We start from the raw sequence: 27,122 nt of genomic DNA on the forward strand, positions 1-27,122 counted from the left end.
TAGACAACACTACTTTGTGGTCCACATTATGCTCAGAGGAATGACACTAAGCTGTGTCCAGGCAGATGGGACCTGTGTGGCCAAGCAGACTTCCATCTTCTGTCCAAGAAGAACTTCAGGATAAGCAGAGAATCTCCAGTTCTAAAGAGACTATAAGCTTAGGGGAAAAGTGCTCATCTTTTGCCCCAATAAAGGATAATTGAAAAAACACATCTCTCCCCATACTTTGGCATGTCCTAGGGAGTCTAGAACTATCGTACCACCCAAGGGAGGAGGGTAGTGAAGCTTCATAAAGTATTAATTGTTGTTCAGTTGCTCAGTTGTGTCCTACTCTTTGTGACCCTGTGAACTGCAGCACGCTGGACTTTTCTGTCCTTCACTATCTACCTGAGTCTGCTCAAATTCATGTGCATTGAGTCAGTGATGCTATCTAACCATCTCATCCTTTGCTGCCCACTCCTCCTTTTGCCTTCAATCTTTCCCAGCATCAGGGTCCTTTCCAATGAATCGGCTCTTCACATCAGGTGGCCAAAGTATTGGAGCTTCAGCTTCAGCATCAGTCCTTCCAGTGAATATTCAGGGTTGATTTCCTCTAGGATTGACTGGTTTGATCTCCTTGCTGTCCAAGGGACTGCCAAGAGGAGTCTTCTCCAGCACCACAGTTCACAGCCTACTCAGATAACCACTTTGCCTTCTTGTGTTTCTTTTTCTTTGGGATAGCTTTGATCACTGCGTCCTGTGCAGTGTTACAAATCTCTGTCCATTGTTCTTCAGGCACTGTCTATCAGAACTAGTCCCTTGGATCTATTTGTCACTTCCACTATATAATCATAAGGGATTTGATTTAGGTCATACCTGAATGGCCTAGTGGTTTTCCCTACTTTCTTCAATTTAAGCCTGAATTTTGCAATAAGGAGCTGATGATCTGAGCTACAGTCAGGTCTAGGTCATGTTTTTCCTGATTATGTAGAGCATCTCCATCCTTGGCTGCATAAAATATAATCAATCTGACTTCGGTATTTACCACTTAGTGATGTCCAAGTGTAGGATCTCCTTTTGTGTTGTTGGAAAAGGGTGTTTGCTATGACCAATGTATTCTCTTGACCAACTCCTTTAGCCTTTGCCCTGCTTCATTTTGTACTCCAAGGCCATACTCCAGGTATCTCCTGACTTCCTACTTTTGCATTCCAGTCCCCTGTGATGAAAAGGATCTCTTTTTGGTGATAGTTCTAGAAGCTCTTGTAGGTCTTCATAGAACTAGTCAACTTCAGCTTCTTTGGCATTAGTGTTTGGGGCATAGACTTGGATTACTGTGATATTGAATGATTTGCCTTGGAAATGAACTGAGATCATTCTGTCATTTGAGATTGCACCCAGGTACAGCATTTCAGACTCTTTTGTTGACTATGAGGGCTACTCTATTTCTTCTAAGGGATTGTTGCCCCCAGTAGTAGATACAATGTTCATCTGAGTTAAATTCCCCCATTACCTTCCATTTTAGTTCATTGATTCCTAAGATGTTGATGTTCATTCTTGCTATCGCTTGTTTGACCATATCCAACTTACGTTGATTCATGGACCTAACATGCTGGGATCCTGTGCAATATTGTTCACAACTGAGCATCATTTCCACTTTGGCCCAGCCTCTTCATTCTTTCAGGAGTAATTGTGCTCCACTCTTCCCCAGTAGCATATTGGAGACCTTCTGACCTGGGGGGGCTCATCTTCCAGTGTTATATCTTTTTGCCTTTTTATACTGTTCATGGGGTTCTCATGACAAGAATAGTGGAATAGTTTGCCATTCCTTCCTCCAGTGGACCACGTTTTGTCAGAACTCTCCACTATGACCTGTCCCTCTTGAGTGGCCCTGCACAGCATGGCTCATAGCTTCACTGAGTTACACAGGCCCCTTCGCCACAACAAGGCTATGATCCATGAAGGGGAAAGTATTAATACCAGGGTACCTTTTTCTTTGATTCTGTGAAATGGGGTAGACTGGAGGAGGGTGGCTCAAAGTCGGAAATTAAGTTTTATTTTTAAAAAGTCTACTAAAATGGCATTCCTGCCCATGGTTAATTTACCTGAAAGTCATTTTTGTGCCTGAATTTACAAAGTAAACTGTTTCTGTGTTCAGCTGCGTTGAGAAAGGGTAAAAATTAATTTTTTATGTGTCTCTCACTTAGCAGTTCTATGACAAATGAAACTTACTTTAAAATCTTCAACTGCAGAACATAATAAAAGTCCAAATGTAAATTATACTGTGGCAATCAGTCAGTTTTTGACACATTTTAGGTAAATAGTTGTAGTCAGAAAGATCCAGCAAGGTTTTAATCTCAATCAACTTAAAAATTTCTGCTCTAAAGTCTATTGAAACTGGATAACATTTTTACAGATTCCTTCCTTTCCCTTTAAAAAAGTTCTCTAAAATTGCTTCTTGACAGTTAATGACAGCATTTTAGACAAGTAGCCTGAAATGATGTTGCTTCACTTTCAACACTGTGTTCCCAAATGAAATTAGAGTTCTTTAGTGTGAAGATTGCTTCTTGAATGCTCAGATTTAACTGAGGGAAAATAGAAAACATCTCAGTAAGTCTGAACAGAATGATCTGAGCATCCTTGCATCATCATGACTGTATACTAAGGAAGTAAGTTCATGAAGAAGGTGCTCCCTGGAGCCACGTACTTCTCAATAAAACATTTGAATGCCAACTCATTACACACAATAAACTGATGGCTGTGGAAGCAGCTGCTATAAAAACTGCAAACTCCTACCAAGGACCTTTCGTTTTTTCATTTTATATTTCCAGAGTCATTTTTTTCATTTTATATTCCCAGAGTCATTCACTGTTTTAAATGAATGACTGCCTGAATGACTGAATGAATAAATCAATTGAACTAACTTGTATCACTTACATATAGGAAGGAACCCGGCACATGGTTGATATTCTAAACTATTTCTAGCTGAATGAAGGAAAGAACAAATGAAGTAAACATGGCAACTCAGGATTAGTCACTGGTAAGATCTAATGTTTGCTGTTTTCACATGGTTCAAGATTTCATGTCTGGTCAATCAGTTGTTCATACCCACACTAATGGGGGGCCTAGGCTGGACCAGTTACAGGGCTGTGGTCTTTGAACGGAGCAGAAAGGAAGGAGAGTCTGGATTTGAGTGAGTGGAGCATTTTACATTTCACCTCGCCTCTCAGAAACTGCTCATTCATTTGCAGCTTGAAAGCCACAGTGCAGATTTAACAGGGTTACTCTGAGGATTAATCAAATAGTCACACAAAGTTGTGACACACTCTCCAGATGTTAAATAGTTGTCAGGGGAAGACCAAGGTCCTGGGGTTATGGCAGTGCTTTACCTTTTTAGAAAAAATGTGGAAGGACTGATGTTGAAGCTGAAACTCCAATACTTTGGCCACCTGATGCAAAGAACTGACTCACTGAAAAAGACCCTGATCCTGGGAAAGATTGAAGGCAGGAGGAGAAGGGGACAACAGAGGATGAAATGGTTGGATGGCATCACCAACTCAAAGGACATGAGTTTGAGAAAACTCCGGGAGTTGGTGATGGACAGGGAGGCAAAGAGTCGGACACAACTGAGCGACTGAACTGAACTGAGGCAGGTACCTAATGGTTTTGTTTGTGAAACATTTAATTAATGTAGCTCAGTTGATTTCATATACTAGGTTTTACTTTCTAGGGGTTGAAAAGTGAAAGTGGCAATTGCTCCTTCATGTCCGACTTTTTTGTGGCCTCATGGACTGTAGCCCACCAGTCTCCTCTTACCATGGAATTCTCTGGGCAAGAATACTAGAGTGGGTAGCCATTTCCTTCGCCAAGGGATCTTCCTGATCTAAGGATCGAACCTAGGTCTCCTGCATTGCAGTCAGATTCTTTACTCTCTGCCAGTTTGGTAGAATTTTGTGATTCTATCAAACTTTGCTATTGTCAGTCTTCCTTTGTTACCCTTAACTATCACTTATTCAAAGTCATTTAGCCAACTTCTTAAAAACTCTGATAATGGGAAAAAATGAATCATGATTATCATCAAGATAGGTTAACCTAATTACTTCTGGGACTTCACCAGTCTCCCTGAGTGGCTTCTCTGTGCATTTACTAAGACAATGAGAATAGTAAATTACAAAATAATGACAATACATTAAGGATGAAATTAACATATTTTGCATAAATATTTGAACCTACATGGAATGTCAAGATTGAGTTTAAAGACCTAGAAAAGAGTTAATGTTAAAAAATGGTAAGTGTTTTGTTGAGAACATGAAGATGACAGGTTATATTTGATCTTGAGACAGGAATTTTAGAATTCAGAAAGAATATAATTTTTTTTTTTTTTTTTTTGGTCTGTGCCTCTGTGTCATGTGGGATCTTAGTTCCTCAGCTGGGAATTGAATCCATGTCCCCTGCAGTCTTAACCACTGGACCACCAGAGAAGTCTCAGAGATAAACTTTAAACTTGGCTGCTGTGGTTTTTGTGTGTGCGCATGTTTTAATAGATGGGAAGACTGAGGCCAGGAGAGGGTAAATGACCTATCCAAAGTTGAATAGGGGAAAGTATTAAGTTAGTAAACATCAAGGCAATGATACAAGACAGGAAATGAATTCTAGAAAGCAGAGATTAGACCTGTAGTACATATACAAATGTTTTATTGTTTCATAAGTTGAGTCAGTGAAAAAAAGCCACAAGGTAATATTTGGTCCTAGTTAATATTTTCTCCAACTGATTATTCTCTGAGACTGCGGTGGTATCATATAAATTTGGCTCTGAAAGTAATGATTTGAATAACCTCAGGCAAATCTTATGTTCTTTAAATTTTTTTTTTTAATCTACGTAGTGAAAATAATCTGCATCACCTAACTGGTTATCACAAGGTATGTTTAGAATCACTTGGAAAAGAAGAATTGACTTATGTCCAAATGTAATTTTTCCATTGACAACACCCTGCTTATAAGGGTGCTCAGGTGTTGGGCCTAGGGACCATGACCTTAATGAACTGCCACATGTTGGGAGGCATCTTAAATTTGGGGCTTGTGTTAAGGTAATGTGGTGTGGTTGTGGCAGTGACATGGGACAGCCGTCTGAGGTCCTTCCCCTCATGCCCTATAGCTCCCATTGTTGGGGCACTATTAGCATTTTCTCTCAGTGGCTGCTGCTGCTGCTGCTGCTAAGTCGCTTCAGTCGTGTCCAACTCTGTGCAACCCCATAGGCGGCAGCCCACCAGGCTCCCCCATCCCTGGGATTCTCCAGGCAAGAACACTGGAGTGGGTTGCCATTTCCTTCTCCAATGCATGAAAGTGAAATCGCTCAGGCGTGTCCGACTCTTCTCGACCCCATGGACTGCAGCCTACCAGGCTCCTCCGTCCATGGGATTTTCCAGGCAAGAGTACTGGAGTGGGGTGCCATTGCCTTCTCCGTGGACTCACCCCCAAAAGCGTACATAATGATGGTTAATTTACAGTGATAGTTCAGTGTCCACGGAGATGGAGAAGGTCAGTGTCAGTCGAATGATTGTAAGGAAGATGTCCTTAAAAACATACAGATTTGGATACCTGAGCAGCAGTCAACTCAGAATCCCTTTCTCTGTGTCCTTTTCATTTTTCCTGGAGTGGTTTTCAAGAGAAGGAGCTCTTGTACTGTCCTCTGGAGGCACTGGGGAAAGGTAGGGTGTTGTCACAGAGGCGGGGTGACACTGTTTGTGTGGTACTTGGTATCGACACCCTGTAACATGCTGGACAGTCTCACACAGGGAGGGACGTCCCCTCCCACAGTGAGGGGACAGCTGCACCTTTCCTGAAGAAGAGCCCTCGTCACGGTCATGAGCCTAAAGCCCCGGGCCCTTCTGAGTTCTGCTCTCTGGCGACAGTGCACTTCTCTTTAAGAGCATGTCTACATTTTGCTTTCACGTTACATCTGCTTTTGCAGTGTAGGTAACTTCTTCCCAGCTGGCCGACTTCAGCAAGTCACTTCATTCATCCAGTGCTCCCTTTGCTCCCATTTATAGTGTGGGGGTAATAATAATTGACCTTTCAGGGCTGTGGTGAGGATTCAGCAGCATGACATGTATATGAAGTGCCTAATGCTCAGGTGGAGAAGGAAATGGCAACCCACTCCAGTATTCTTGCCTGGAGAATCCTGTGGACAGAGGAGCCTGGGGGGCTGCCGTCTATGGGGTCACACAGAGTTGGACACAGCTGAAGTGACTTAGCAGCAGCAGTGCTCATAGGAGCAGCTCGATAAATGTTCGTCTCCTTCTTTCCATGAATGGGATGCCCACTTTAGAAAAAGATGGAGAAGTGAATCAAGTGTTTCTTGAGGACTGCAGAGACACTATTACAGTTCCTGCCTGCCCCTTCCACAGCAGACTGGCTAAAATCCCACTGGCTCTTTTTAGGAAAGAAGGGCAGGATGGAGCCTTCCTAGAGTGAGGTGGTTCCTCTTGGTGTGTACAACACGTGGGCCACAAGTGTTGTATGTGCAGTTCCTGGGCTTCCCTCTTTTGGGGTGCCAGTGTCTACCCAAGGGTAGAGAGGTCAGAGAGCAGAGCAAGTAGAAGGTGCCCTCAGATGGTATGGGGTTGGGAGAGAGGGGCAGGGGTGGGGAGTGGGAGGGGAGGGAGGGCCAGGGCTGTGAGCTCAGGCTAAGCTGGGAGCCATGAGATCAGAGTCAAGCTATAGGTTACCCCCGTCCCAACCCAGGTGAGGATGGGGCCCATGTTCTGAAAAGCCCCTGAAACCTGGGCTAACAGAGGCTTAGCACAGAAGCAGAGCTCACTGCTGGTCTCAGAATAATATCTATATTCTTTCAAGTGGCTTTTAATTGCCTTTTGAGGATCTGGCCAGAGCTCACCTCTCGTATCACCCCCTTTCCTAATAGATTATGCTTCAGCCACAGTGAAAGAATTTCTGTCCTTTTATCTCAAGGCTTGTTCTTCAGTCCTTCATTTTTTCTCCTTTGGATGCTATCTTCACCCTGCCCTTCTGCCTTCAACAGACTTCAGACCACCCCTTAACACTGATTTCTAGGGAAGCCACACTCCTCTCTGGATGTCTCTCCTATGTGTTTTCATTGTCCTAATTAAATTGTTGTTACTCGGTCACTCAGTCATTCGACTCTTTGTGACCCCATGGACTGCAGTGCACCAGGCTTCTCTGTCCTTCACTATCTTTTGGAGCTTGCTCAAACTCATGTACATTGAGTCAGTGATGCCATCCAACCATCTCTTCCTCTATCGTCCCCTTCTCCACCTGCCCTCAATCTTTCTCAGCATCAGGGTCTTCTCCAACGAGTCGACTCTTCACATCAAGTGGTCAAAGTATTGGAGCTTTAGCATCAGTCCTTCCAATAAATATTCAGGGTTGATTTCTTTTAGGATTGACTGGTTTGATCTCTTAATTACATAATTAATCTAATAACTGTTTAGGTCACATTATGAAGTGAGTATGAATATTGTCCCCCAACTAAGATACACGAAGACTTTATTTTCTAATACTCAACTTCATGTCTGGCTTCAAGCTCCATATCCGCCAAGCTAGAGAAAACATTTAACCTCAGAACTTGCCTCCAGACCTTGTCCTCTCCCCTACCCGTAGTTGAGCTATGGTTCCAGGATCCAAAGCAAGAGGAGGACCCTGCAGTCCTTGATTCTTGGTGCTTACAGGTTGTCCTTGAGGAGCTCACTGCACCTGCCTCTCTGGTCCCTCCAGTCCAGCTTCTCCTTGCTCCTCACATGCTCTCCAGGGACAAAGGAACCTTGCCAGGCTGATGGGATCTTCCTGGCCTTGAAATTCCATGCCATTGAGTCTACTTACATCACTGAGGAACAGGGCAAGGATTTCTGCTCCCACCACCAAGGAACTTCCTTCCTGGAGGCTTCACCTTCAGCACAAGATGCTCTCCTGCTGATCCAGAGGGAGCTGTCCTGACCCTCTCTCCTCTCTCTTTCTTCCAACACAAACTACTTAAGCTTGGACTTTCTGTTCTGCTTTTTACTCCTTAGCAAACTCTGGGAATTCTCCAACAGGTTTAAGTCTTTTGGAAAACAAAGGATCCTCCTCTGAGGCCATGAGTACATACCTGACTTTCTATTTGAAGGTTGAATGCAGAGGAGAAAAGCAGAGGGGAGAAAAAGCCCTTTAATATCCCAAAACATTACCCAGCCACAGCTGTCTGCCATTCACTGCTGAGCATAGAGACATAGGCTAAGTTGGTATACAATGAAAACATAGCCTGTTCTCACCCAAATTCTAGAATTTATCACACACTCTCAGAATTCTTTCACTACATTTACTCCAGCATTTATTCTGGGGCTGCTCATGTCCCTTGTTACCTCCACCAATATCCTTTAAATGTCTCCACACCAGCCTAATCTGTCTGAACGAAACATTATGTCCAAATTAGAGTATAAAAAATAATGGAGGGACGTCCTGTGTGGCCCAGTGATTAATAGTTCACCTGCCAATGCAGGGGGCATGGGTTTGATCCCTAGTGGGGGAGCTAAGATCCCACCTGCCTCACGTCCAAAAATCCAGAACATAAACAACAGAAGCAATATTGTAACAAATTAAAAATAATAAAAATAACAGAGAGAAGGAAACCCAGCCAAAACTCTGTTGCTAAAGACTGTGCATATATTGACTTATCTTTTCTGTAAAAGAAAAAGAAGTCCCCATTGCAGATCAAGATATGGAATAATTTCTATTTGTATTAGGGGAAAAGGAAATTTTTTTCACGCATTCTTTTTTTTGGTATCATTATTTTACTATCTTCCAGAAAGGAGAAAATAAACAGCAATAAATACATGAATTTAAAAGTTTTTATTTCTTCTTAAATTATGGGTTTTGTTGTTTTTAATTATCAAATTCAATATTACAGCATACCAAGTTCTTTTTTTCCTTAGAACATGTAATGATCACTTAATGTCACTCATTTGTCTGTTCACACATGCAGTCTCCCTCTGGCAGCTGTTGGTGACACCGCGCTTCCTGGGAGGCGCTGGTAGTGTGTTTATGTGCATATTAATGAAACTCTACAACTCTCCTCTTTTAACTTAAACGCTTTGCTGCCACTCCAGCTGATTATGGCTTTGGATAATTGCCACAGTGAATCTTGTATTTAGTAGAAACAAAATGTATTGCTGACAAACATGTTTCCTATCAAAAGCCAGAAAGATGGATCTGAATTCAGATGGTGCGGTAAAAACAAGTCTGTAAACTCATTAGAGAGGCAAGATGCAAATTTACAAAGCCTGAGGAAGATAATGAGGACAGCTTCAAATCTGAGGGGAGAGGCAGCATCAGGCCTTGTTATTGTGAAACTTGGCTTGAACACCGATTTTTCAGGGCCTGCTTGTGTGAAGGTGAATATTAAATTATTGAGTCCCCTGGGAGGTCTGAGTGTGGTGCCCGGTGACTGTGCTGGAGCAGCTAGTGGGCTGGAATCCCTGTGATCATGATTGTCATTTCTTGTTCTGTTTGCTTTGCAGTCCTGCCTAATTAAGGCCATGGGTTTCCTTTTTATACTGGCTAGGTGACTGTCTTAGTCTGCTCCAGCTGCTGTAACAAAACTCTACAACTCTCCCTAGACAGGGTGACTTAAACAATAAACCTTTAGTTTTCACAGTTTTGGAGGCTGAGATATCCAAGGTCAGACCCAGTGTCTTGTGAGAGCCTGCTTTCTGGTTCATAGATGGCCATCTTCTTGCTGTGTCCACCTACGGTGGAAGCTGCAAGGGAGCTCTCTGGGGTTTCTTTTGTAAGGGCACTAATCCCATTCATGAGGATGCTATTTTGATGATGTAATCAATTCCCAAAGTTCTCATATACCATCACTTTGGTGATTAAGTTTCAACATATTCATTTTTGCAGAGACACATTCAGTTTAAAGCCGTGGATTTACAGTTTTTTTTAAAAATAGTTCATTTTTCACATACTATGAATCCTAAAGGAAATCAGTTTTGAATATTCATTGGAAGGACTGATGCTGAAGCTGAAACTCCAATACTTTGGCCACCTGATGCAAAGAACCAACTCATTGGAAAAGACCCTGATGCTGGGAAAGATTGAAGGTGGGAGGAGGAGATGACAGAGGATGAGATGGCTGGATGGCATCACTGACTTGATGGACATGAATTTGAGTAGACTCTGGAAGTTGGACAGGGAGGCCTGGTGTGCTGCAGTCCATGGTGTTGCAAAGAGTCAGACACGACTGAGCGACTGAACTGAACAGAACTGATGCACCTGCTGCTGCTGCTGCTGCTAAGTCGCTTCAGTCGTGTCCGACTCTGTGCAACCCCATAGACAGCAGCCCACCAGGCTCCCCCGTCCCTGGGATTCTCCAGGCAAGAACACTGGAGTGAGTTGCCATTTCCTTCTCCAATGCATGAAAGTGGAAAGTGAAAGGCAAGTTGCTCAGTCGTGTCCGACTCTGTGCGACCCCATAGACAGCAGCCCACCAGGCTCCCCCGTCCCTGGGATTCTCCAGGCAAGAACACTGGAGTGAGTTGCCATTTCCTTCTCCAATGCATGAAAGTGGAAAGTGAAAGGCAAGTTGCTCAGTCGTGTCCGACTCTTAGCGACCCCATGGACTGCAGCCTACCAGGCTCCTCTGCCCATGGGATTTTCCAGGCAAGAGTACTGGAGTGGGTTGCCATTGCCTTCGCTGAACTGATGCACCTAAGTTCAGTTAAATGTTCTGCAAATGCAGGTGTCTCAAACCAAGCCTCCAGAACTACAGTGAGAGGGAAAGACACAGGGAGAGAGCGAGACAGGCTAACTTCTAATTATAAGGGAAACTTCTAATTATCTTTATCCTAGGCTAACTTCTAATTATCTCTGAAGCCCTACTGGAAAAGTGCCTTATATGGTAGGCCAAATAATGACTTCCCAAAAGACTTCCATGTCCTAACCCTTGGTATCTGTGGATATTACCTTATATGACAAGAACCTAGAACTTTGCAGATATAACCAAGGATACTGAGGTGGGAAGATGATCCTGGATCATCCAAGTGGGTGCAAAATGCCATCATATGTACCTTTAAAAGAGGGAGGCAGACAGGATACAGAAGAGAGGAGAGCAATGTGACTATGGAATGGGGAGATGGAGGGGTCTCTGTCTCATGCTGCCTTTCCTGTCCTGTCTCTACAGGGGTAGAGTTCAAACTTGATAGAGCTGTGATCATTCCAGAGCCTGGCCTGGTCTCCTTTCCCAGCCTCATCTCCTACTTCTCACTGACACTTAACTTCTCCACTGTGATCCAAAATCATGTCTGTCCCAGGGGCATGACATGGTGTCTTGTTTTGTTTTGTTCCGCTGCTCCTGATCCTCTTTACAAGTTACTTTCTCTGCATTTGAAGCTGTTTTCTCTCATCTCCGCTTCCCCAAACCCCTTATCCTTCTAGAATCTGATCAAATGTCACTACTCTCAAGCATCCCACCACCGTGTTGAATAACTTATCAGAAATCTGATTGTGCTTAGCTTTCCCTTGTATTTTTATTTCAGTAAATAGCAGGACTCTTTTCCTGTGTGGATTCTGTGTCTTTTCATCTGGCCTTGAAATGGAAGCAGAAAGTGTTCTGTTATGCTGCTTAAGAAAGGCATTCAACAAATACGATGCAATAAGAAAATAACACCCAGCTACGACTTGAATAAACTCAAATTATTTACTGAGAGCTCAATAGCCAAACAAGCATGTTGTACAGTAGTATCCTTTTTTGCGGGTGGGAACATGCCACAAGGCTTGTGGAATCTTTGTTCCCTGCCCAGAGATTGAATCTGTGCCCTTGGAAGAAAAAACATGGAGTCCTAACCACTGGAGCTCCAGGGAACTCACAGTACTATCCCAGCGTGAGTGAAACATCGAGCAGTTGATCTCATAAGATGCAGCATTCATATCATAGTCAATGAAACCTCTTTACTTAACGATTTCCCCCTCTCCTTGCTTGAGTCTGGCATTGGGCTGACTTAACAAAATGGTCATATACACAATAAAATAGCTCAAAGTTTGGAAATGTACCAAGGGTGAGGCTATGGTTTCACCTTTATTGTGTCATGGCTCTGGGGTCCAGACTGTACCCATTGGTGATGACTGGCTGGATGTTGTCACTCTTGGTCATTGTGGGAAGAGGTAAATCCCGAGACAGTGAGAGATTGGCACCAGTGAGGGGAGGACTTCTTACCTACCAGGACTGGCAGTAAACTGGATCCACCCTCCCAGGCCGGAAGAAGCCTAGATGGTTTTAGGAGGGGGACCGAGCTGCTGCCGGCCATCTGGAGGTGAGCCGAGGACAATAGGCCGAGCCAGTCCCCGCTTTCTGGCGGCACTGAAGTTATGGACCCGATACGTGCTTGTCAGCTTCTGAGAGCAAGGTTAGTCATCATCAGATCCATTTATACCTGTAACCTACCTGCCTCGCATTGATCAAGCTCCCTTTCACTGCTTTTACAAAAACGAGCATGCTCTCCAAGCCTCAAGTAGCCTAGTTAATAAGATATTTGCCCTAGCTGTGTTGTAGGAGCTTGGCGTCAGCTGTGTCCAGTTGGATCTGCAGCCGATTAAGACTGATTAAGACCACCGACCCTCTGAATAGGCATGGGCAATGACTGCTGGGTGATCTTTTGATGTTAGAGGCTGAAGCTCCACCTTCTGCTTGGGTTAACTGCTATTTTTTTAGAGCTCATGTCTCATGGAGGAGCCAGGAACTTGGTTGCATCTGCGCAAGATGGTGATGACCACACCTTTTCCCTCTCTCCAATTACCTCTCCCAGTGCTTGCTGCACCTGGGCTTTCTTCCACGAGCCCTGTGCATGTAGCAGGCAGAGCGCCACGCTGGGCTGCGAACCTTGGCATCTCAGGGTTTGGATTGCTGCGCATTGGCCACCAAACCTGGTTTGTTAGCTTTTTGAACATAGCCAGGCCCTGCGGAGATGCTGGTGAAGTCTTCCGGTCGCCTGAAGATGTGCAGTTTTTGGCTTCATCGGTGATGGTAAGAGTAATTTGGGATGTAAATGAACAGCCCTGGGGATTTTTGAACATGGGAGCAGGGAGTTTGGGAATGACCAAACATTCTGCTAATCTGGGCATATGAGGTCTTCTATTTGGCACACTTTGTGAACAGGTTTGTTTATCCTAAGCTAGCAAAGGTGGATCTTTGGACAAATACAATTGGTCGGGTTGTTCAGCTTTCCAAGGGGGTTTCATCAGATTTGCAAATTTCCCATGGTACCAGAAGCTGCCAGATGATACTCCCTAGTATTTTCTCCTCCTCTCCCAACATTTATTTCCTGGTCACATGGTGAAATTTGAGCCAGTGGACCCCTAAGTAGGACTAATATGTATATCTTCCAAGTACTGTTTGTAAAATAGAAGCAGCTAAGCTTGGACTTTGTTGTTTTTTTTTTTTTTCCCCTCTCCATAAGCTGTTACATTGATGCAATGTTGACCCAGCTTCAACAGGAAGCGTAATGCTCTCCAATGATGCCGAACAGCACAGTAGAAAGAACCTGAACTCCTGGAGGAGGAGTCTAGCTTAGATCTCCCCAGCTGTTTCATGAGAGAGAAATAGAAGTCAGTCTTGGTGAAGTTACTTATTTTTGGCATCTTGTTTTTGCAGTGTCATTCTAATACAGATATCAGTACTTACATTATAAAACACTAAATATGTGGTATTGCCCTAGATATTAGAGACTCAGTTCAGTTGCTCAGTCGTGTCCAACTCTTTGCGACCCCATGAATCTCAGCACGCCAGGCCTCCCTGTCCATCACCAACTCCCAGAGTTCACTCAGACTCACGTCCATCGAGTCAGTGATGCCATCCAGCCACCTCATCCTCTGTCGTCCCCTTCTCCTCCTGCCCCCAATCCCTCCCAGCATCAGAGTCTTTTCCAATGAGTCAACTCTTCGCATGAGGTGGCCAAAGTATTGGATATTAGAGAGTAGGCAGTGGGAAAAACAGAAATTTCAGATATTGGGAAGCTGATGAACTTTGTACTGTCAAGGTAACATTTGGTAAGATTGTCTTCAATATTTAGAAGACAGACCCCATGTCTATATAATCATTAGCTCTAGAGAACGCAGTTGGAAGGAGCCAGGTTATTTGTATGTTGGCTGTTCTTTGCTGCTTGCCACAGGTGATTATTAGAAATTAGCCCAGGCAAGAATTGGCTAATTAAAAGCAGAACGATAATAGAACCCATGTGGTGGAAAAGTCAATTGTTATTAATCCCACAAAGGCAAAAAATGGTTACCAAGTGTGCTCTTCAAAGTCTTCCCATTAAAAGATTCTCAACCAAACAAGGGAAATTAGTCCTAGCAATAAAGATCAGATTAAGTCTGTTGTGTCAGATGGCCGCAAGGGAGTGACCCTTTTTTTTTCTTTTTTGATTTTTACTTTATCTGGTTGTGCCAGGTCTTATTTGTGGAATGTTGGATCTGTGATTTTTGTTGCAGCAGGCAGACTCTTAGTTGCAGCAGATGGGAGCTAGTTCCCTGAACAGGAATTCAACCTGGGCCCCCTGCACTGAAAGCATGGATCCCAGCCCCTGGACCACCGGGGGAGTCCCAGGAGTTGCCTTTCAAGCAAGGAAGAGTGATGGCTAAGCTCAGAAGCCAGGAAATAAGGTGGGCTTAAGAAATAATGGCCAATATAGAACTCTGGGTGTTACTGATACATTAATCAAACCAAAATAAAAAAGATCAGAAATCTGTCTTTTATTGAAGCAAACTTTATTGCCAAACAAACCATGGACTTGTGATTGTTCAGTCCTAATGTAATCCGCAGGCACCTAAAACTGCAATAGGAAGCAGTCTAGAAGGAAGTGAGCATTCCTGAGGAGGCCTCACCAAAGAAACGCCTCCAAACCCCACTGTGGCCGTGAGGGACAGGGGACAAGAAGAAACACGGAGGCACAGACACCGGTTCAGGGCAAGGGGATGCCTCCCAGAAAAAAAACCAAGGTATAACCATGAAAATACTCCACTGTGTTTGGTACATCCAAAGCACTTCCCTTTGGTACAGGCCTCCCTTATAAACAGGCCTTGTACTATATTCTTTTAGGCAGTTAAGGGAGAGGTAGCAAGGAAAAAGGAGTATTCAGTTTGTTAAAAATTATGAGCCTATTCTTTTCTATTGTGGCTTATCACAGAATATTGAATATAATTCCCTGTGCTATACAGTAAAATATAAAACATGTATGTGTAATTGAGTCACTTTGCTGTACAGGAGAAATTAATACAACATTGAAAGTCAACTATATTTCAGTAAAAAAGAATAATTTTTAAAAATTAGCCTAAATTAATCCCCATGCCAAAGAGATATTTTGGGGTGGCAAATTTTGCTCCTCTGAGTTTCATGGGTAAATGTCTATTGAATGAACACATGAAAACTATTCTGGATTATGCATGACTGATTTCTTTCCCTTAAATGTAGCTTATTTATTATTATTACTTTTCACCTGCACCGGGTCTTCATTGCTGTGTGAGGGCTTCCTCTAGGTGCGGTGAGTGGGACCTCTAGCACTGCTCTCGTTATGGTGTGCCGGCTTCTCGCTGCGGTGGCGTCTCTGCTGGCGGAGCGCAGGCTCTACGTGTCGGCTTCAGGAGTTGCGGCAGGCGGGATCAGTAGTTGTGCTGCACAGGCTTCGTTGCTCCACGGCATGTGGGATCTTCCTAGACCAGGGATTGAAGCTGTGTCCCATACATTGGAAACACTGAGTCTTAACCACTGGGGAAGCCCACATGGCTGGTTTCTAAAGTGAGATGTGTGCATCGCTTAAGTCCTGCAACTTTCCTGTGACCTGAGTGACCATTGCCCCAGATGAGAGAAACTAGGTGTCAGTCTATTCAGGCTGCTGGAACAGAATAACCACAGAGTAAGTAGCTCCCTGGAGAAGGGAATGCCAAACTACTTCAGTACTCCTGCCTTGAGAACCCCATGAACAGTGTGAAAAGCCAAAAAGATACGACACTGAAAGATGAACTCCCCAGGTCAGTAGGTGCCCAAATTGCTACTGGAGATCAGTGGAGAAATAACTCCAGAAAGAATGAAGGGATGGAGCGAAAGCAAAAACAACACGCAGTTGTGGATGTGACTGGTGATGAAAGCAAGCTCCGATGCTGTAAAGAGCAATATTGCATAGGAACCTGGAATATTAGGTCCATGAATCAAGGCAAATTGGAAGTGATCAAACAGGAGATAGCAAGAGTGAATGTCGACATTCTAGGAATCAGTGAACTAAGATGGACTTGAATGGGTGAATTTAACTCAGATGACCATTATATCTACTACTGTGGGCAGGAATCCCTTAGAAGAAAGGGAGTAGCCATCATAGTCAACAAAAGACTCCAAAATGCGGTACTTGGATGCAATCTCAAAACGACAGAATGATCTCTGTTCATCACCAAGGCAAACCATTCAATATCATGGTAATCCAAATCTATGCCCCAACTGAATGCTGAAGAAGCTGAGGTTGAACGGTTCTATGAAGACCTACAAGACTTTCTAGAATTAATACCCCCAAAAGATGTCTTTTCATTATAGGGGACTGGAATGCAAAAGTAGGAAGTCAAGAAACACCTGGAGTAACAGGAAAATTTGGCCTTGGAGTACAGAATGGAGCAGGGCAAAGGCTAACAGAGTTTTGCCAAGAGAACGCACTAGTCATAGCAAACACCCTCTTCCAACAACACAAGACCGGACTGTACATATGGACATCACCAGATGGTCAATACTGAAATCAGATTGATTATATTCTTTGCAGCCAAAGATGGAGAAGCTCTATACAGTCAGTCAAAACAAGACCAGGAGCTGACTGTGGTTCAGATCATGAACTTCTTATTGCCAAATTCAGACTTAAATTGAAGAAAGTGGGGAAAACCACTAGACTATTCAGGTATGACCTAAATTAAATCCCTAAAGATTATACAGTGGAAGTGAGAAATAGATTTAAGGGGCTAGATCTGATAAACAGAGTGCCTGATGAACTATGGATGGAGGTTTGTGACATTGTACAGGAGACAGGGATCAAGACCATCCCACCAAAAAAGAAATGCAAAAAAGCAAAATGTCTGTCTGAGGAGGCCTTACAAATAGCTGTGAAAAGAAGAGAAGTGAAAAGCAAAGGAGAAAAGGAAAGATATACCCATTTGCATGCTGAGTTCCAAAGAATAGCAAGGAGAGATAAGAAAGCCTTCCTCAGTGATCAATGCAAAGAAATAGAGGAAAACAATAGAATGGGAAAGACTAGAGATCTCTTCAAGAAAATTAGAGATAGCAGGGGAACATTTCATGCAAAGATGGGCTCAATAAAGGACAGAAATGGTAGGGACCTAACAGAGGCAGAAGATATTAAAAAGAGGCAAGAATACACAGAAGAACTACACAAAAAAGATCTTCATGACCCAGATAGTCATGATGGTGTGATCACTCACCTAGAGCCAGACATCCTGGAATGTGAAGTCAAGTGGGCCTTAGGAAGCATCACTACGAACAAAGCTAGTGGAGGTGCTGGAATTCCAGTTGAGCTCTTTCAAATCCTGAAAGATGATGCTGTGAAAGTGCTGCACTCAATACGCCAGCAAATTTGGAAAACTCAGCAGTGGCCACAGGACCGGAAAAGGTCAGTTTTCATTCCAATCCCTAAGAAAGGCAATGCCAAAGAATGTTCAAACTGCCACACAATTGTACTCATCTCACACACTAGCAAAGTAATGTTCAAAATTCTCCAAGCCAGGCTTCAGCAATACATGAACCATGAACTTCCAGATGTTCAAGATGGATTTAGAAAAGGCAGAGGAACCAGAGATCAAATTGCCAACATCTGCTGGATCATCGAAAAAGCAAGAGAGTTCCAAAAAACATCTGTTTCTGATTTATTGACTATGCCAAAGCCTTTGACTGTGTGGATCACAATAAACTGTGGAAAATTCTGAAAGAGATGGGAATACCAGACCACCTGACCTGCCTCTTGAAAACCTGTATGCAGGCCAGGAAGCAACAGTTAGAACTGGACATGGAACAACAGACTGGTTCCAAATAGGAAAAGGAATATGTCAAGGTTGTATATTGTCACCCTACTTATTTAACTTTTATGCAGAGCATATCATGAGAAACGCTGAGCTGGAGGAAGCACAAGCTGGAATCAAGATTGCTGGGAGAAATCTCAATAACCTCAGATATGCAGATGACACCATCCTTATGGCAGAAAGTGAAGAACTAAAGAGCCTCTTGATGAAAGTGAAAGAGAAGAGTGAAAAAGTTGGCTTAAAGCTCAACATTCAGAAAACTAAGATCATGGCATCTGGTCCCATTACTTCATGGCAAATAGATGGAGAAACAGTGGAAACAGTGGCAGACTTTGTTTTTTGGGGGCTCCAAAATCAATGCAGATGGTGGTTGCAGCCATGAAATAAAGACGCTTACTCCTTGGAAGAAAAACTATGACCAACCTAGACAGCATATTAAAAAGCAGAGACGTTACTTTGCCAACAAAGGTCCATCTAGTCAAGGCTATGGTTTTTCCAGTAGTCATGTATGGATGTGAGAGTTGGACTATAAAGAGAGCTGAGGGCTGAAGAACTGATATTATTAAACTGTGGTGTTGGAGAAGACTCTTGAGAGTCCCTTGGACTGCAGGGAGATCCAGCCAGTCCATCCTAAAGGGAATCAGTCCTGAATGTTCATTGGAAGGATTGATATTGAAGCTGAAACTCCAATACTTTGGCCACCTGATGCGAAGAGCTGACTCATTTGAAAAGATCCTGATGCTGGGAAAGATTGAGGGCAGGAGGAGAAGGGGCTGAGAGAGGATGAGATGGTTGGATGGCATCACCGACTCAACAGACATGAGTTTGAGTAAACTCTGGGAGTTGGTGATGGACAGGGAGGCCTGGCGTGTTGCAGTCCATGGGGTCTCAAAGAGTCGGACATAACTGAGCGACTGAACTGAACTGAATGAATAGAAATTTATTCCTCATAGTTCTGGAAGCTGAAAGTCCAAGAGGGAGGCTGCCAGCCAGCAAGTGGAGGTGAGAACCCTCTGCCAGCTTGCAGATGACATGGTGTTCTCACATGGCAGAAGGGCCCAGGGGGCCGTGTGCTCCTCTTTTATGATGGCTTGAGTCCCATTGATGAGGGCAGAGGGGTCACCTCCTATTGCCGTCATCTTGAAAGATGGATTTCTCACATGAATTTAGGGGGACACAAGCATTAAGGCCAGAGAAATAGGTCTTAGACATGATTCTGAAAGCCCATGTGTGTCCTAAGTCACTTCAGTCGTGTCTGACTCTGTGCAACCCTGTGGACTGTAGCCCACAAGACTCTTCTGTCCATGGGATTCTCCAGGTAAGAATACTGGAGTGGGTTGCCTTTTCCTTCTCCAGGGGATCTTCCCAACCCAGGGACTGAATCTGAGTCTCTTGTGTCTCCTGCATTGGCAGGCAAGTTCTTTACCACTAGTGCCACTTGGGAAGCCCCGAAAGCCCATCTTTGGGGGGAATGTTAAGATAAAATAGAATGCTGAGTAGGTAAAACCTTCTGTAGTTCTCCTGGTTACTGTTCTCATGCACTGCCACACCTGTAGCATTTACAATCTTGAGTGTTTCCTTTCAGAGATTTTAATTTAGTCCGTAGGAATTCTTCCAGCACATCTGAGTAATTTGCAAGCATAATGGAACAAATCAATGTGAGGTCCCCTGTAGGTCCCAAACACTCCAAAATGCACCAAATGTTAGTAAGAAGACATCTCTCAAAGTCCTGCTTAGACTGGCTCCCTCTGGTTGAAGTCTCACTCCAATGTCTTCCCATGGGAGCTGCATACTTCACAGTATGGTGATATCCATAAACCCAATTGCTGACAGAGACAGAGGTAGATTACAGTCTACAAATATTTATTTAGGGACTCCTATGTGGTCCAGTGGGAGAAGGCAATGGCACCCCACTCCAGTACTCTTGCCTGGAAAGTCCCATGGATAGAGGAGCCTGGAGGGCTGCAGTCCATGGGGTCGCGAAGAGTCGGACACAACTGAGTGACTTCACTTTCACTTTTCACTTTCATGCATTGGAGAAGGAAATGGCAACCCACTCCATTGTTCTTGCCTGGAGAATCCCAGGGACGGGGGATCCTGGTGGGCTTCCGTCTATGGGGTCGCACAGAGTTGGACACAACTGAAGCGACTTAGCAGCAGCAGCAGCAGCATGTGGTCCAGTGGCTAAGACAGAGAACTAGATCCAGGATGCCATAAATAAGCATTCACCTGCCACAGCTAACATGACACGTGCTGCAACTAAGACCCAGTGCAGCCAAAGAAATAAAAATAAATATAAAAAAAATACTTATTTATAATTCTGTCCTCACTGTATTACCCTTATTTTACAAGGAGGTTTCCTGATGATGGAAATCTTGGGGAAGTAGCTGGGCTTCCGGTGTGGGATCTGTCAGAACCCCTCCCAGTTCACTTCTCCCCCCGCCCCCCTGCCCCCCGCCAGTGCCTCTAACACTTTCTTGCCTTGACTCCTAAGTGTGGGATGGTGACCTTAGTTAGTCTCCATCGACTGTGCTCAGATGTGTGGTGATGGTGACGGTGACGCAGAATGAACACTAGACTCAGTTGCCCTTCTGTTGGCAACTAGCACTGAATCTTGCCCTGAGTGTGAAAGAAAATCGTTAAGTACCTAAAAGTGACTCATTGTGCTTCAGTTGTTCTAATTTTATAACAGCCTCTTGTGATCTTAAAGCCTTCTAAAGTAGACTCCAGTGATCAGATTCTGAAAGAATTGAAATGTAGAATATTCCTATCACCTTGGATTCCACCCTCCACCCCCTGCCCACAGTAGACTTTTAGGATGAGGCTGTCTAATTTCAAATTAGACCAGACTCCCCTTCTTTTCCATGCATTGGGTTTACTCATGTTCTTGCAACATTTGACAGCTTGTCCACCCCTGCTTTTGTTTTCATCACTCCTGTTTTGGAGACAAGAATTTGTAGAGGTCTCAACTCATGTGTTCAAGTGAACATCCCCCTCTGACTTTGCTTTTTTCCTTTGCAAATAAATGCATGGCCTGTATGATTTGGTATTGTGTTCCATGGCTTTGGGTGACATAATTTAATTTTTTATGCTCACATGCAAATAAGCATCATCCAATAATAAAAAGTGGTAGACATACTTGAATGGAAAGCTTTGATAATTATACAATCTTTAAATTAATTAATGAGCCAAAGGCAGCTAAACATTAGCATTTAGAAAGATCTCTACAGCATTAGCTACTAATGAGTTCATTTAGATCCATCATGCAACTCGTTTTGGAAAGCACAGACCACATTTAATCATATTCAATCATATCTAATATTGAAATTATGAACAAATGGCGTTGTTGAGTGTGAAATTACCATAGAATTTTTATTGTTAAATACATTTCTTGTTGGTACTCCTAGATGAATGATAATTTGACAAAGTAGGTAATCTGTATACAGTGGGCCATTTATGGAATAATAAGGAATTCTAGGCTGTCTTGATTTGTGTTGATCATTCACATACAGATTCTAAATTCATTTCTCTCAGCTGCTTCAGAGGTTCTCCTGACTTCAGGCAAGAAGGATGCACTTTTGGACTTCTTTTTCCTTTGAGTCTACAGTTTCTTTTTCCTTTTTTTTTGAGAGAACAGAAAATTTTAGAAATGTATTTCAGCAATCAGCTAATATCATTAAAAATTTAAATGTAATAATAATACAAAACCAGCCTTCCTGCACCACTTGATGAAATTATATATAGCTGGGGTCACAGGATATTCAAAGATTCAGCTTTAGTAGATTTTGCCAGTTTTTCACAGTAGTTGTACCAATTTACATTCTCACCAGACATATGTGAGCTAGGTACCTCTTAATACAATTAAATTGTTTCTTCTACCTATGTACACTACAACAGTGGCTAGCTGCCAGTTATAGGATTGTACTGTTTATTTTCCCTTTTAAAACTCATGCTATTAGTTACGCTAACACCGGCTTCTGCAGTAGCTTCAGTTTATTTCTCACTCACTAAACAGTTCAGTGTGGAGAATACCCGGCGAGGCAATCTCCTCTCCTCTGAGCAGTGATTCATGGATTCAGAATTATTGCATTTAGTGGCTCCACCATATTTGACGTGTGTCTTCCAATGTGACCCTGAGTTTAGACATCCAGAGGAGTGTGGAGAAGGCGCACTGTCTTTTAACTATCTCAGCCACGAAGTGACACATTTTTCTCTGTTCACATCCCCTTTGTAGGAAAAGTCACATGCTACATCTTTGCATCTCCTCCCTCGGGGAGGGGGCAAGCAGGAGAGAAAAAGTTCCGGGCTAGTTCTTCACTTAGACAAAGGGGCACAAATACCTGCTGGGCAGCTGTGTTTGCCATGCGTGGCTTGGCGTTCTTGTATTTCCCTCTCTCAGAAACTCTCCTCCTCAGGAGCCCTGGCTGAAAGCAGCGATGACAGATCAATTGAAGAATCTTAGAAAACTTGATGGAAGGGTTTGTCCTGGACAAACATAACCCACTGAGACCCAGATCATAGAAGAAATACTTTATAAATGCTTATAGGCTGTGAGCCTCTGTCTGCACGGTAACATCTTAAACACTCCTCTCAGTGTTTGACAGCTTTCTCATAACTCTGAACCAGAACTCAGCAAGGAGGAGGCGGAGAATGATTTGCAGGGAAATCACTGCAAATTGATTTGAAATCACCACCAAGTGAGGCTGCGGAATGGCACATTCGTTTTCTGTGATCTCACCCAGTGTGCTGATAGATCCTCAGTAAGCACCAGGCATTCAATATTTGAGAGTCCTGATCAAAGCAAGGTCTTGGATTTGGACCTGGAGAAAGCTTCAGGTCAGGCCAGACTTGGTCATGTCCAACATCTATGTCTTAAGCATATGACAAAAGTACAGATCACTTGCATCTGAGGTAGCAAATGGGAGAAAGGTGGAGGGCCCAGCGTCCATCATCTATTCAGAGGTCATGATGATTTTGTTCTACAAGATAAAAAAAGGGTATGAGGTTTATGACTGAAAGTATTAGCATAGGAAAGGAAAGTAGCAGTTTCTGTCCCAGGTAACAGACAGAGCTATCTGGCTAAGACCTACTTGTCTCCCATTTTTCTGAATCATAACCAGAGCCACCTGTGTATACTGTTAGATGAAAAGGAAGCCCTTTTCATCTGCTTCCTGAAATGTCTCTATTATGTTATGAGGATGTTTTTGGTTGAATGAATTTTGAGGTTTTAAAAATGAATAAGTTGCCATGTGGTACTGAAATCTGTATGCATAAGGGGCATGCATACAGTTTTGGGGGGGTGGTGGGAGAGGATGGAGAAGTTTCCAGAAACAACAGCTACATATATGGAATACTATTCAGTGTGCAGTTACTATGCGCTACACACTTTATCTGCACTAGTCCCTTTAATCCTCATGTGAAGAAGGAAAATGAGATTCAGGGAGGTGACTGCTTGTGACCACTCAACTAATAGAAGGAGTCACAATATGAGTTGATTCTGCCTCCCAGTCACAGGAGCTTCCCAGGTGGCACTCGTGGTCAAGAATCTGCCTGCCAACGTAGGAGATGCAAGAAATGAGGGTTCGATCCCTGGTTCAGGAAGATCCCCCAGAGAAGGGATAGGCTATGCACTCCAGTAGTCTTGGGCTTCCCTGGTTGCTCAGCTGGTAAAGAATCCACCTGCAACTCAGGAGACCTGGGTTCGATCCCTGGGTTGGGAAGAACCCCCTGGAGAAGGGAAAGGCTACCCACTCTGGTATTCTGGGCTGGAGAATTCCATGGACTGTATAGTTCATAGGGTCCCAAAGAGCTGGACACAACTGAGCGACTTTCACTTTCTACATGCGCTAGTATGAAAGTAAGCAGTGGATCAAAATCCTCTCCACCTTTCACAATTAAAATGTTAGCCAGTCGAGGGCATCTGTTCCAAGTTTTTCCACCACACCACTGGAAAGATAAAAGCTTGTTTTCTAGAACTGTAGCATACAGCCATCCATAAAGCAGGGCCCTGGTCACAGTAACTGTCTTTCAAGTGATGGATGGTAGTGGTGTTTGAGAGCTACTCTGGCATTATTTGTTTTGAAAGTGTGCAGACCAGCTGAGTTTCACAACCATTAGGAGTATTGGGTTCTTACAATAAATATCAATAAAAAATACAACGGCTCCAAGGAACCAGTGGATTTTAGAAAAGGTGGCTTTAATGCCTGCACACTGTATGTCAGTTTGCCTCAAAATGATAAATTATTTACCAGTGAGAGAGGCAAATTAATTCTGTAGTAAAAGAGACTTTAATTTGTTACCCAGGCTGAAGGGAACTGGAAATATCAAACTGTAACTCTATCAGGAGTTTGTTTCTTTTAGATACCTTATTTTGCTTACCAAAATACTGGCCAGTATTTGACCTCTGCCAGACAGTTCTACCAATTTAGGGAACATTTATGTTTTTCAGTTCCTCTCCATCTGTTTTCAATCTCAGTGTGCTGAATTCCACAACAAACTTAAATTAATTAGAATTGCTTTATTAGAGGCATTAGACCCTGTTAAAGATTTAAGCCTGCAGTTGTACTAAACATATATTGCATATTTATTTAGGGCTAGTGGATACCCTATGAAACAATGCAGATGTGGGATACAACCATTATTTCCAAAAGTTCATTGGACAGCCTTGTCTTCATCCTGTTCAAAGGGGAAAGCAAATGTGCAGGAGGAAGGCTTTCTTTTAAAAAGTCTTGGCCTGGGAGACTCCCCTGGTGATCCAGTGGCTAAGACTCCATGTTTCCAATACAGGAGACCCCGGTCAGGGAACTAGGATCTCGCAAGCTACGGCCAGAAAAAGACAACAAGAAAACTGTCTCGGCCTGGACATGGCACACATCACTTCTGCTCACTTTTGTTGGTAGAAGTATGTCTTTTGAGCTTCCCTGTGGTGGGGCCTGGTGTCCTAGTCCATGTGGGCTGCTGTAACAAAAATACCAGAGACTGGGTGGTTTATACGACAGATGTTTGTTTCGCACAGTTCTGGGGTCTGAGAACTTCAAGATGAAGGGGCCAGCAGGCTGCATGTCTGGTGAGGACGTGCTTCTGGACTCAGAGGTGCTGTCTTCTCACTGTGTCCTCATATGGTGGAGGAGTGAGAGAGAGAGCTCTCTGGGGTCGCTTTTATAAGGACATTAATGCGGTTCATAAGAGCTCTGTTCCCATGACCTAATCATGTCCCAAAGGCCCCATCTCCAGATACCATCACATTAGGGCTTAGGTTTCAACATCTGCATTTTGGGGGGAGGGGACACCAGCCTGATATTTGGGCTGCAGCCTCCTAGTAGCTACAGTCCTATACCACGGACAATAGGGACTGAATTTTATGAGGCCATAACCATTACCACTAAGCAAATTTAATAATGCAGACATGGTCAGAGGAAAAGCCTCTGGAGACAGGCTTAGATTCAAGTCCTTCTTCTCCCACTTCCAAACTGACATTGAGCAAGTAGGATGTCCTGACTCAGCTTTGTCATTCTTAAAAGGCAACAGTGATGATACCTAATTCCTAGGATGTTTGTCACGATTAAGTATTAAAATGTATATCCTGTAGAAGTGCAAAGGTGCTTTGAAGTTCAAATGTGTGCACACATGTCTCACGGATCACAGCTCTTCATCGGTCCCTGCAGCCTTGCTTTTTGCTGTGTGACTTTGCAGTCTCACTTCCTGCCCCTTGACTGTGGAGTGTGACCCTGTGACTTGTTCTGGCCAGTGGGATGAGGTGAGGATGTCACTATGCCAGTCCTGAGCCTAGGTTATAAGAAACCTTGTGGGTTTCTGCCGTCATGAGAAATCTGCTTAGGATAGCTTGTTGATCCCAGGAAGAGGTTGGTGGCTACGTGGAAAAATGGTACTAGTTAGACCGGCAGCTTAGACACCGCAACCTTCAGCAGAGGCATGATCTAAGTAAATGTCTATTATTGTCTAGTAGAGAGGTATTGTTGCTTGCTGACTATCGTTATAGTGACAGTAAACAGCTACAACTAGTTTGTTCGTCTATGTCTATTCACTTGAACAACTTTTGACAATTAATATAATCTAAAATACTAAACAGCAGTAAAGGAAATGTTTGGCTTGAGTTTTAAAAATATTTGAAAAATATTTCTTTTTACATTGTCTGGTACTTTTCATATGGTGACTCAAAGAAATAGTAAATAGTGATAACAAATGAGACAAGATAAAACAATGACGAGAGGAATAATTAAGTGATCATTGCTTTTATCCCCCTTAATTTTTTAAAATTGAACTCTAAAAAAAAAAATAAATAAAATTGAACTCTAGTTGAATTAGAATATTGTGTTTCAGGTATACAGCACTTGGAGAGTTTTTTCCTAGATTATTTTCCTTTATAGGTTGTTAAAAGATAATGTTTATAATTCCATGTGCTACACAGTGAAACTTCGTTGCTTGTCTGTCATATATGTAGTAGTTTGTATCTGTTAATCCCATCCTCCTAATTTGTCCCTCCCCCACTACCTCTCCCCTCTGGGAGGGTAAGTTTGTTTTCTGTGTCTGTGAGCCTGTTTCTGTTTTGCATGTAGATTCACTGGTATTATTTTTTAGATTCCACATATAAGTGATATCACAAAATATTTTTCTCTCTCTTAGTGACATGTTTCACTAAGCCTAAGAAGGCAATGGCACCCCACTCCAGTACTCTTGCCTGGAAAATCCCATGGATGGAGGAGCCTGGTAGGCTGCAGTCCATGGGGTCGCTGAGAGTCGGACACGACTGAGCAACTTCACTTTCACTTTTCACTTTCATGCATTGGAGAAGGAAAAGGCAACCCACTCCGGTATTCTTGCCTGGAGAAAACCAGGGACGGGGGAGCCTGGTGGGCTGCCGTCTATGGGGTCGCACAGAGTCGGGCACATTGAAGTGACTTAGCAGCAGCAGCAGCAGCAGCAATATTCTCTAGGTCCATCTGTGTTGCTGTAAATGGCATTATTTCATTCTCTCTTATGACTGAGTGATACTCCATTGTATATATGTACCATATCTTAAGTCAGTCATCTGTGGATGGGCAGTTGGATTGTTTCCTTGT

General features: G+C 43.4%; 1 long non-coding RNA gene across 1 annotated transcript in view; it reads left to right on the top strand.

Annotated features, from left to right (window-relative positions):
• Nucleotides 1-10,559: 10,559 nt before the first annotated feature.
• Nucleotides 10,560-27,122, top strand: part of LOC123334036 — a 33,995-nt gene continuing 17,432 nt past the window's right edge. Inside the window, exon 1 of the long non-coding RNA XR_006551778.2 lies at nt 10,560-13,006. This is a non-coding gene — a long non-coding RNA (uncharacterized LOC123334036). The remainder of the gene's footprint in view (nt 13,007-27,122) is intronic.

This window comes from Bubalus bubalis, chromosome 1 (genome assembly GCF_019923935.1).
Source record: "Bubalus bubalis isolate 160015118507 breed Murrah chromosome 1, NDDB_SH_1, whole genome shotgun sequence".
In the NCBI taxonomy this organism is placed as follows: domain Eukaryota; kingdom Metazoa; phylum Chordata; class Mammalia; order Artiodactyla; family Bovidae; genus Bubalus; species Bubalus bubalis.